This window comes from Thalassophryne amazonica, chromosome 23, assembly GCF_902500255.1.
Source record: "Thalassophryne amazonica chromosome 23, fThaAma1.1, whole genome shotgun sequence".
NCBI classification, from domain to species: Eukaryota; Metazoa; Chordata; class Actinopteri; order Batrachoidiformes; family Batrachoididae; genus Thalassophryne; species Thalassophryne amazonica.
This window is the reverse complement of record NC_047125.1, coordinates 31,542,815-31,552,816: the sequence shown is the minus strand read 5'-3', so window position 1 is coordinate 31,552,816 and position 10,002 is coordinate 31,542,815. Positions and strand designations below refer to the sequence as shown.

The following is a 10,002-nucleotide window of genomic DNA, read 5'->3' as shown; positions in this document are numbered from 1 at the left end:
CATACAATAATTACAGAAAAACCCCAACGGTCAAAACGACCCCCTATGAGCAAGCACTTGGCAACAGTGGGAAGGAAAACTCCCTTTTAACAGGAAGAAACCTCCAGCAGAACCAGGCTCAGGGAGGGGCAGTCTTCTGCTGGGACTGGTTGAGTATTTAATCACAAAAACACTTGCGTCTTAAGTGTTACAGGAGAATAAAGAAACACCACGATGTGTTCTTGCCGCTGGCTCTATGATACACACAACCCTGTGGACGGGACAGACTGCAGCCGCGTTCTGGCTTTCACAGCGATTCTTATGTGATACAAGAATTTATGGTTGAAGGGGAGATGGAGAGAAAGAGAGCATTTTTTCATCCGTTTGTGAACAAGAATGTTCATCAGAATGTTTTTGCGGGATAACTCCTGGACAGGGAAGACAACCCTCAGGCAGGTCTGTTGTGTTAGTCGTCAGTACCAATGTTAGAGTCACATTTTTATTTGCTTTGACAAACTGAGTCAGTAGATTTTTTTTTAGACTCTATATGTGTATTTTCCAAGCTATAAGCTGGGAATTCTGAGTTCCCAGTTTCTAGCAAATGAAGTGTGCAGGAACTCTGAAGTGAACTCTCTATATTTTCTGTGGAATCCTAACAAAATTAATACTTTCCCAACAATAAATTGAGCTGAAATTTTGAGATATACCACAAAAATAAGTGTACTTTATAATAACTAGGTTTCAGCACAAAGTCAATTATGTTTAAAAAAAATGAATGTGACACCTTTAAAAGGTGAAGTCACGTGACCACCTGATTTAAAAAAAGAGTTATTTTGTCCCAGCAGCTGTTTGTGCCCTTCTCTGAGTATTTGGGGCCGTTTTTTGTGTGAGCCTGTGGAAATGCGTCCGGTAGCAGTGTGGGTTTTCGCTGTGGAGCATTCTTGCGTGTTGGTGCAGGCGTGGGTGCACTCTGGCCTGTTTGTCCATGTGCGTGTCTGCAGCTGTGTGAGGCGAGGTTATGGCATCCTGTTCCTTTTCCTCGCTGCCTCTCTATCTGGAGCGCTGCCAGCCTCGGTGGACTGTGTATTACACTTGGATACAGCGCCATTATCACTGTGGAGAACGCCGGCATCCAGCGTACGTGCGTGCGAGCGTTTGAGTGGGTACAGCAATGCATTTATCTGACTTATGTGAACATATATATCTGAAATAACTTCCTGTTAGTCTTGTGTCAATCAGCGTTGTGAATAAAGGTTTGTGTACACTATTTTTCAAAGTGGGCCCTGGCATTCTTAAGTTTGGCTATGCTCGTCTTAATTAATATGATAAATGTTTTGCTTAAATTACACTGCATTTCTCTATTGAAACACAACCACAAACTAACCAACTTTCAGCCAATTTCATACATGACTTGAGGAGAAACGGCCGTCCAAACACACCAAACTATGGTCATGGATGTGGAATTTTATGTAGCATATCTAACAAAATTTCACGCTAACAACCTATATTCCAAATTTCATCCACTTTGAGCCTCACCTTACAAAAAAATATGACGTCCTAGAAAGTTGTTTTAGTGTTATTGGACAAACCATCTGGGCTTGATGAAGTTCAAAATTTCCAAATGTTCACATCTCGCTGACACTTTTTAACACGTCTAATTTTCCTGAGACGAGCACTGATTGAGTTGGCACAGAATGACGCTTTGCAAAAATCAGCAAACAATCAGAGATGATTGTTTTGGATGGTTTTGATCAGCCTTTGCGTGCAAAAATGAGGTGCTGCTGTTTATAAGACTGCAGCAAACACGTTTCACTATCGACTATTCTGACAATTACATTTTTCCTTTATTTATGTGTTTGCACATCTTTAAAAAAAATCAATTTAAAAATGACCCGCAGGAGAGTTGAGAAGCCCAGGAAACATAAACCAGCAGAGTGTGTGTGTGTTTATTGTGATGCATATATGAGCTGGAATCATGTGTGCATTAATTTGCATACACATACGTCTTCACCCATGGCAGCAAACAGAGCCCAGAACCGCTCGCCAACACTCCTGTATATGCATCATAATCTCGCCGACCAGCACTGGTGAAGGTAAACATGTTGTGAAGATAGCGTTGACACTGTGAGAAAGACTGAAAGGCGAGTTTGTGGGTTTGTGCAGGAAAACAAACACCTACAGGGTGAAACAATGTAACGGATGGCAGGTGGAGAAAACCAGTGCATCTTCTTATATCCGAGGGCACTAATCAAGAGAGAGAACACGTCTAAAACACTGCAGTTCACTGATGCAATCTGCAGATGTGCGTTAGCATCGTCTTTCTCCTCTGTCTTTCCTCTCTGTCCAGCCGCTCCAGCAGCAGTTTTCCGCTTTGCTATTTATCCATCTGGCATCAGACAGGAGCCACACAGGAAGTGATTTTTTTTTTTTTGAGTCAGTCGCTTGAAGTTATTTATGCATGCAAAGTGAGGTGAAAACTGCACACTGCACCCTTGCTCTTTTACCAGCACCGTTTTGAATTTACTTCCTCTGTCGGCTTTATTTCTACACTGCAAAAAGCAAACATTGAATGCAAGCGGCATTGTTCATGCAGAATTTATCCAGTTTGAAGATTTTTTCTTACTTTACTTAAAATTTATTGAAGTTTTTGTCGGTCAAAGCTGGCTGGCCTCGTCCATGTATATGTAACAGATTACTCAACTAACAGAAACGTAATCCATTATTTTGATATGTAAATATTTGTTAAAGTCATTTAAATGTTAAATATTGTATTCCATTGTGAGGATTTAATTCTCTAAACTAGTTTTATAGAGTTTTATAGTATTCTACACTCACACACCCCCTCTGTTTTAGATATCACCTGGAGTTTTGACAAAATTTTATTAGCATTTGTGTGTGTGTGTGTATGTATGTATATATATATATATATATATATAGAGAGAGAGAGAGAGAGAGAGAGAGAGAGAGAGAGAGAGAGAGAGAGAGAGAGAGTCAGTCAGTGGTGGGCACAGTTCCAATAATCCGATAACCGCTAATTATCGAAGATAATGTTTTCATTATTGGATTATCTTTTCAGATAACTTTAAAAACTTTTATCGGACTAATTATCTTCCGATAAATTTTCGTCCGATACTTTTTAGACCGTTCACATAGTAAACAAAGCTGAACAGCTACAAACATTTTTAAAATTTAAAATCTGTTGCGCACCTGTTAAATGTTTCATAGCAGATGTGTAGTTCTACCTTCTACAAACAGAAAAGAGCTGCTCCTAGGAGAAACCGCTCTATCCTCTGCAGGCAAAGGAGAACTGGTCACAAAAAAAAAGAAAAAAATTTTTAATCCCATACTGATACACTGGCAATAACACCCAAGCCATCCAGAGGCATACATTTTTAACTTATGGTTCAAATTTCAACCAAACTAATTTTGGACAAGTTATTTAAAATTACTGTCACGTCTGAAATTTTATAAAGTGAAAATATCACATATATGTTTTAGTTTTAAAGTAATGTGCTAATTTTTAAGGTTTTAGTGTGGACATGCTGTGCCCAGCAGTGCATTATGGGTAAGATAGGGTAATCTCAGTACGTTCACGACAGGACAAATGCATTTCAGACACTCTGATCAGGCTCCACGGACAACAGCATTAAACTCTAGTGCCTAAAACTCTCGTGAATATATTCTCTGGGTTTATAGACATTGTTATTGTGTTTGTTTATCTTTATCAAAGATAACTTTTAAAAGTTATCTGATTAGCTGTTATCGAAGTTAATTTTTTGGTTATCTGTGCCCACCACTGTATATAGTACACTAAATGGTTTACTGTCAAAACAGATTAATAAATCATGATGATAGTTCATTATAGTTGTGTTGTCAGGGACAAAACTGCACTGTAATTTTAGTACACTATATTACAAGTACAATCAATGTATTGCAATATTTTCTCATGATTTTCAAGAAGTGGTTAAAGCTCCAGTGTGTAGGATTTAGTGCCATCTAGTGGTGAGGTTGCAGTTTGTATGATGCTGTTGCCTGTCATGATTTTCATCACCTTCATGCTCCCTTGTCTTCTTTTGTACTAATCAATATGTATGATCCTCCAGCAAAAAGCAAAACGCATTGTTTAACTATGTCCTTTTTGGGCTACTGTATCAACATGGCAGCCTCCATGACGGGGTCCGACCCCAGGTAGACATGAAGAACTCATTCAAAGATCAAAACGAACACTGATTCATTGCGGCAGATACACTAATGAAAAGATATGAATGGTATTTTCAATTTATGCTAATAAACTGCCTTAAATCCTACACACTGTAGCTTTAAATTCTCAAAGCTCCAACTGATGTATTAAACAGAAAGAACAAAAGCACAAGTGTTCTTCTGAACATAAGCAAGCCCTTCACCAGTGGAAAAACAGGACAAAGTTAAAAATACTTTCCATTGTTTTACTGACACTTTCTGCAAATAGCACAGCTGAGAAGAATGAAAGAGAAAAAATGTGCAGAATGTGTTTCTGACTTAGTTTGTTTCCAGACTAAAATAACAGCTTGAAGCGCTGACAGAGATATCTAAGACGGGCTTTAATAACTTCACTTTGATTCCCGGAGTGTGAAGGTACACGCCAAAGACAAATTAACAGCAGCGGGGAAAAATGCAAAAAGATTAAGGTGAGACGGAAAGATGTTGGAGAAGAAGGTGCAGGCAGGAAAAAAACAGTGTGTGAGATTATGTGATCAGCGAGACAGAAAAAGAGAAATGTGATGAACAAGAAGGGAAGGATGGAGGCAGCGGAGGTGTAGAGGGAGTGAATGGAAAATGATGAGGGTTGAGATGTGAGAAAAGAAAACAGGTTGCATTTGTGAGATTTTTGTCTGCCACGCTTGCTGATGTGGTAATGATGTTATCTCGTTCTCCTCAAAAGAACAGAATAACAGCAGAAAAAACTCATTTTACTGCTTTTATTTTGGTGCAATCGAAGTTAGATTCACAAAATCATTTTTATGTTTTTTTGTTAACACATTGTTTAAACAAAATAGTCCTCATCGATGCTTTGAAAAATATTAAATACAAGTGATGTGTTACATGTGATGCAGTTAGCGTATAGGAATTGTCGCTTTAATACTTTGGGAACAAATTTTTCTCCATCATTCACAAATTTATGCCAATATACCCTGCTAAATTTAATGCTGAAAGTAACACTGACACCAAATCTGAAATTATGTAACTGGCTAACCTTTGAAGCGGCGGACGTAGATTAGCTGTGTGTGCTAATCATCTGAAAAACACACACTTTGCAGTCAACTACAGCTAAAAGCTGGAACACATTTCTTTTAGATCATTGTTAACATGATTTCAGTATTGACATAGCTAGCTAATGAACCATTTCGCCTAGCTCAGGCAATATAATGCCAAGGTAGCTAGTTTTTGACCAGCTAGCTTGGCTAGTTAGCATGTATACTTACCAGCCAAGTTATTAGGTACACCTTGCTAGTACCGGATCAGACCCCTTTTTTGCCTTCAAAACTGTCTTAATTTTTTGTGTCATAGCTTCAACAAGGTGTTTGTCCATATTGACATGATAGCATCACGCAGTCGCCCGTTCAGCCAGTCTGCTCATTCTCCTCTGACCTCTGACCTCAACAAGCCATTTTCCTCCACACAACTGCCACTCACTGGATATCTTCTCTTTGTCGGACCATTCTCTACAAACCCCAGAGATGGTTTTGCATGAAAATCCCAGTAGATAGACAGTTTCTGAAATACTCAAACCACCAACCATGCCAAGTCCAAAGTCACTTAAATCTCCTTTCTTCCCCATTCTGATGCTCAGTTTGAATTTCAGCAAGCCATCTTCACCACGTCTAGATGCCTAAATGCAATGAGTTGCTGCCATGTGATTGGCTGATTTGTGTGAACAAGCAATCGAACAGGTGTACCTAATAAAGTGGCCAGTGAGTGTAACTCACTTGTAGTAGTTGTACAAACTTTTTATCCCGATGTGGACCACATTAGCTAACTTGGCAGTTACCCTGTCGCTGACATCTACTTCCACTAGAGGGCACCGCAGACCCTCTTGACACTTTCTGAGATCATCAAACATAAGAATGACAGTTGAAGAAGTCGCAGTAAATGCGTCTATCACGAATGAAACTAAAGTGTTCAGAACTTTACGACAAGATTATATAAATTCATAACTCATAAAAACTCATAAAACTACCCCACGGTGGTTAACTATCTTCATTGTGTCCGTTTGCCTCAGGCTGGGCTTTGCCTGAATGTCTGTACAGCGCCAGTTTGAACCCCAGTCACCTTTGCTTGGCTCGGCGATCCGCTTCAGACCTCGCACATAGCTGTTGAGAACCTGCAGCCCGCTAATTTTCTTGCAGGTCACAGCAAAGGGATCGATGTGAAATGAGTGTAATTTAGTTTAATGATGCTCAATTGTCACCATCATAATCAGCGGCTGAGGTGTGTTAGTCATATGGCGTTTGGACTATTCGTGGTAAAGCACTTGAATGAAAAGCCCAAACTGTGGAAAATGTGAAGCACAGTGTCAGGCAGTCAACAACTGGAGTTCACATGGGAAGAAATATTCTGCACGGTTTAATGAGGAGAAGTGAAAGAGGAGAATTATTTGGAGCTTGATGACGTCAGCTTGTCTCACCTTTGGTCACTACGTCTGTCTGTTTCACTCAAAATAACATTTCTTTCCTGCTAAACGCACACAAATCTCACTCAGCGTCCTCATTTCATCTCCACACGTGCATGCACACATGGTCAGCACCTCCCCTTCCTCTCATCATCTCTCATCCCACAGGCACAAAGATATTTTTATCTGCCGTAAAGCTCGAGCGCTAATGAAGCGTCAACGGTGTAAATACTCGTACTTCGACACGACTTCTCAAATCTGGCTGGAATAAACGCGGTTGCCACACACCACAACATCCACGTCAGCTGTGGGTAACATTCGCGGTCACAGCACACGGCTCCAGACGCTTCCAGCATGTGTCGAGAGTGCATCAATTACAACTACTTTTTAAAAAAAAAAACCCATAATCAACAAACAAAACACCTGCACATCACTTACAAAGTGCAAACATAAAGAAAGTGCAATCAAAACACATAAATGTGCCACAACCTGAACATTCACAAATACCTAACATCAATATACCAACCATAGGCCCTCCAAAATAATAGTTAAAATAAATAAATAATAATAATAAACACGCTCCCATGATAATCATTTCAATCAGGTCGAATATTTTTCAAAGATTTAAGATAAAAAAATACATGGTTGCCACACTTTCAGAAACCTATCAGCCCTCCCTCTTGCACAAGATGATGATGTACAAATTCTATCAATAGCCTTATCCCAGAACTCCAGACCCAATTCTTGTTCCCAATTACAGATAGTTTTATTGACTGGGTGATTGTGCAGTGAAAGAACAAGATTATATATCTGTGATATAAGAACTTTGATATGAGGCATAAGTTCAAAGAGGTCCTCCCAAGGATGTTTAGGGGGCTGAGTGGGGAACTGTGGAAAAATGGTAGATGCATAATGTCTAATTTGGAGAAAAAAAAAAGCCAAAATAAATGAGATGAGGGCAGGCCATATAAGGAACACATATCTGTAAAATTAATAAAGATATTATTCCTAAAAAGATCATGGAAACATTTAATGGCTTTCTTATCCCATAGATGAAATGGCAAAAGAAATGTTTAAAAATATGTAAATATCAGCAGACAATTTTGGCAACTTCCTGTGAGCATGCTAACGTTTCACTCCTGTGCAAAAAGAACAGAAACGTGATAAACGTGTTTTCTAAAGGTTGTTTACCGATACAGGTGCATTAATTCCTTCAAATTAAGAGATTTTTGTACATCTTATTGTTACTGAGTGACTTCAGTGACTGCCGTGGAGTCTGGAGGCGGGTTTTTGTTTGTTTGTTTTTGCCACAGCTGCTACACATTAGTACTGAGAGGATGAGACCTTTCTGTTCTGCCGTTATGTGTCAGGGATATAAACCCTGAGTATTCACTATGGTACAAGTGATGCAACTCCTGCAAGTATTAGATCTTGGATTTTATTTTATTTTTCCCTACTTCTGCGTCACAGTATGAAATACGGCACATTCTCCTCGCATTTTTTCTGTGTTTTGCAGGAACCTGTAAGAACATAACATCAGGTCTCGTCAGGCTTCACTTTGTCTTTTGCTGCGGAGGCCGTTGGCTCATAAAGCAGCGCTCACACCTGGCCGAGCACAGCGTCGAGTATTCCCGAGCGATGATTCTGCATGGACCATTATTGATCGGTGTGTTGCTTATTGCGGGGAAAGGCTCCTTAAAGTTGTACCTGTTTTGAACAGCATTCACACGTTCGCCCGGAGTATTCACACAATAAAACACAAAACGTGCACTATTAAGATCAGGTGGAGCTGGTGCTGTGGTCTTGTATTTCCTACTGTGTTCCTGTTCTTGTAGTAGCTTATAGCGGCTCGGGACAACTGTTGACCGCGCAGGCTAACCAGGTGCAGGAGGTTACTGAATCGCTTAGAGCAGCTTAGCAGCATGAAGGCAGGATTTTAATGGATTAGAGAATCAGGCTGTGTTTCGGCGCTGTGGCGGTGCCTCGCGTGTCTGCAGGCCGTTATCACTGCAGGGTCACCGAGTCGTGACAGGGATTTGCTTTGAAGCACGGCCGTGTGAGCGTCCATACACCTGAGTGCATCTCTGCGGGCATGAATACTTCTGCACGTCTTCCACACCACATCACTCACCTTTTTCTGTCTTTGTGTGTCTGTGCGCTCCACATCTGGCTGCCCCTCCCCCAGTCATGTCTCACGTGGAGCCATCTGGTCTTTCCCACCACCCATGGTGAAGCCGATCACATCAGGCCGAAACCAGTGCGATGAATGGGTTAGAAGCGGAAAGCCTAAACAATTTGGAGGGGAGCCAATACATTGTCTTGACAGGCCTGGGACGGCTGATATAGAAACACGCTCCATACGCACGTGTCTGTTCGCCACATTTCACATCAAAGCTATATCCATAAATTCTTAGTGCCACCAAGGGGTCAAATGTGTGTTTACACATGCTACTTTTGAACCGAACGACTGAACAGATTTTCATACATCAGATACTGTCGAGATCAAGTCGAGACAGTTTCCGCCACAGTAAAAGTTCCCGCTATGTAGTTTATGTTTGTTTTTTTGGAAAGGTTTTAACAACAGTTCATCCATCACAGCTAAATGAAATTAGTGGCGAAGCCGCCAAATAGGAAGTGAGGTCATATCTCAGCAACTCTTTGATGTATCCAAACCAAACTTCATACACAACCTTGGGACCCCATTGGCCATTGTGAGGAAACATCTGGCAGTGGGGTCTCGACCACGGGGTTCTTTGTTTGTATTTCTTTACCTAATTAATCTTAGGTAACTCATTAGAATGAGGTGTTTGAGCAGCATTCCATCCATCCATCCATTTTCTATGCCCACTTACTCCAATCAAGGGTCACGGGGGGGATGGAGCCTATCGCAGCAGTCATAGGGCTTGAGGCAGGGTACACCCTGAACAGGACGCCAGTCTACTGCAGGGCATGGCCATCATTCTAATGGTTTAACGTGCACGCTAAATATTTTGGGATGTTTGAAGCACCTCACGCGTTATTTATGAGAACACAGTCTGACCATTTGGAGCCAATGTCTCCAGAAGGTCGTTGTGTAAAGCCTCGAGGGCGAGCGTGATACAGGAAGAGGGTCGTTTGAACAAAGCAGAATGGATTAGCTCCAGATTTAATCCGGATGGCAAGTGCAGATGCTGCATTTTCCTTTTCTTCCTCCCTCAATCCTTCTGTCCCCGCGGCCAGGAAGTGTATCCATGGCGACAGCAGGAAGTAAAGCCTGGACTGATCAGTCACAGCCAGGTCTGAACGGCTTGCAACGCTCAAATGTTTCTGATGTCGATTTTAATCCCTGGCAGTGTTTTGACAGCTGTAACATGTCATTCATTTATATATATATA

At 40.9% G+C, this 10,002-nt stretch overlaps 1 protein-coding gene across 1 annotated transcript in view; it reads left to right on the top strand.

Moving 5' to 3' along the window:
• Positions 1 to 971: 971 nt before the first annotated feature.
• LOC117505091 (astrocytic phosphoprotein PEA-15) overlaps positions 972 to 10,002 on the top strand; it is a 22,364-nt gene continuing 13,333 nt past the window's right edge. Inside the window, exon 1 of the mRNA XM_034164620.1 lies at positions 972 to 982. The gene's annotated coding sequence lies outside the window, so the exon portion shown is untranslated. The remainder of the gene's footprint in view (positions 983 to 10,002) is intronic.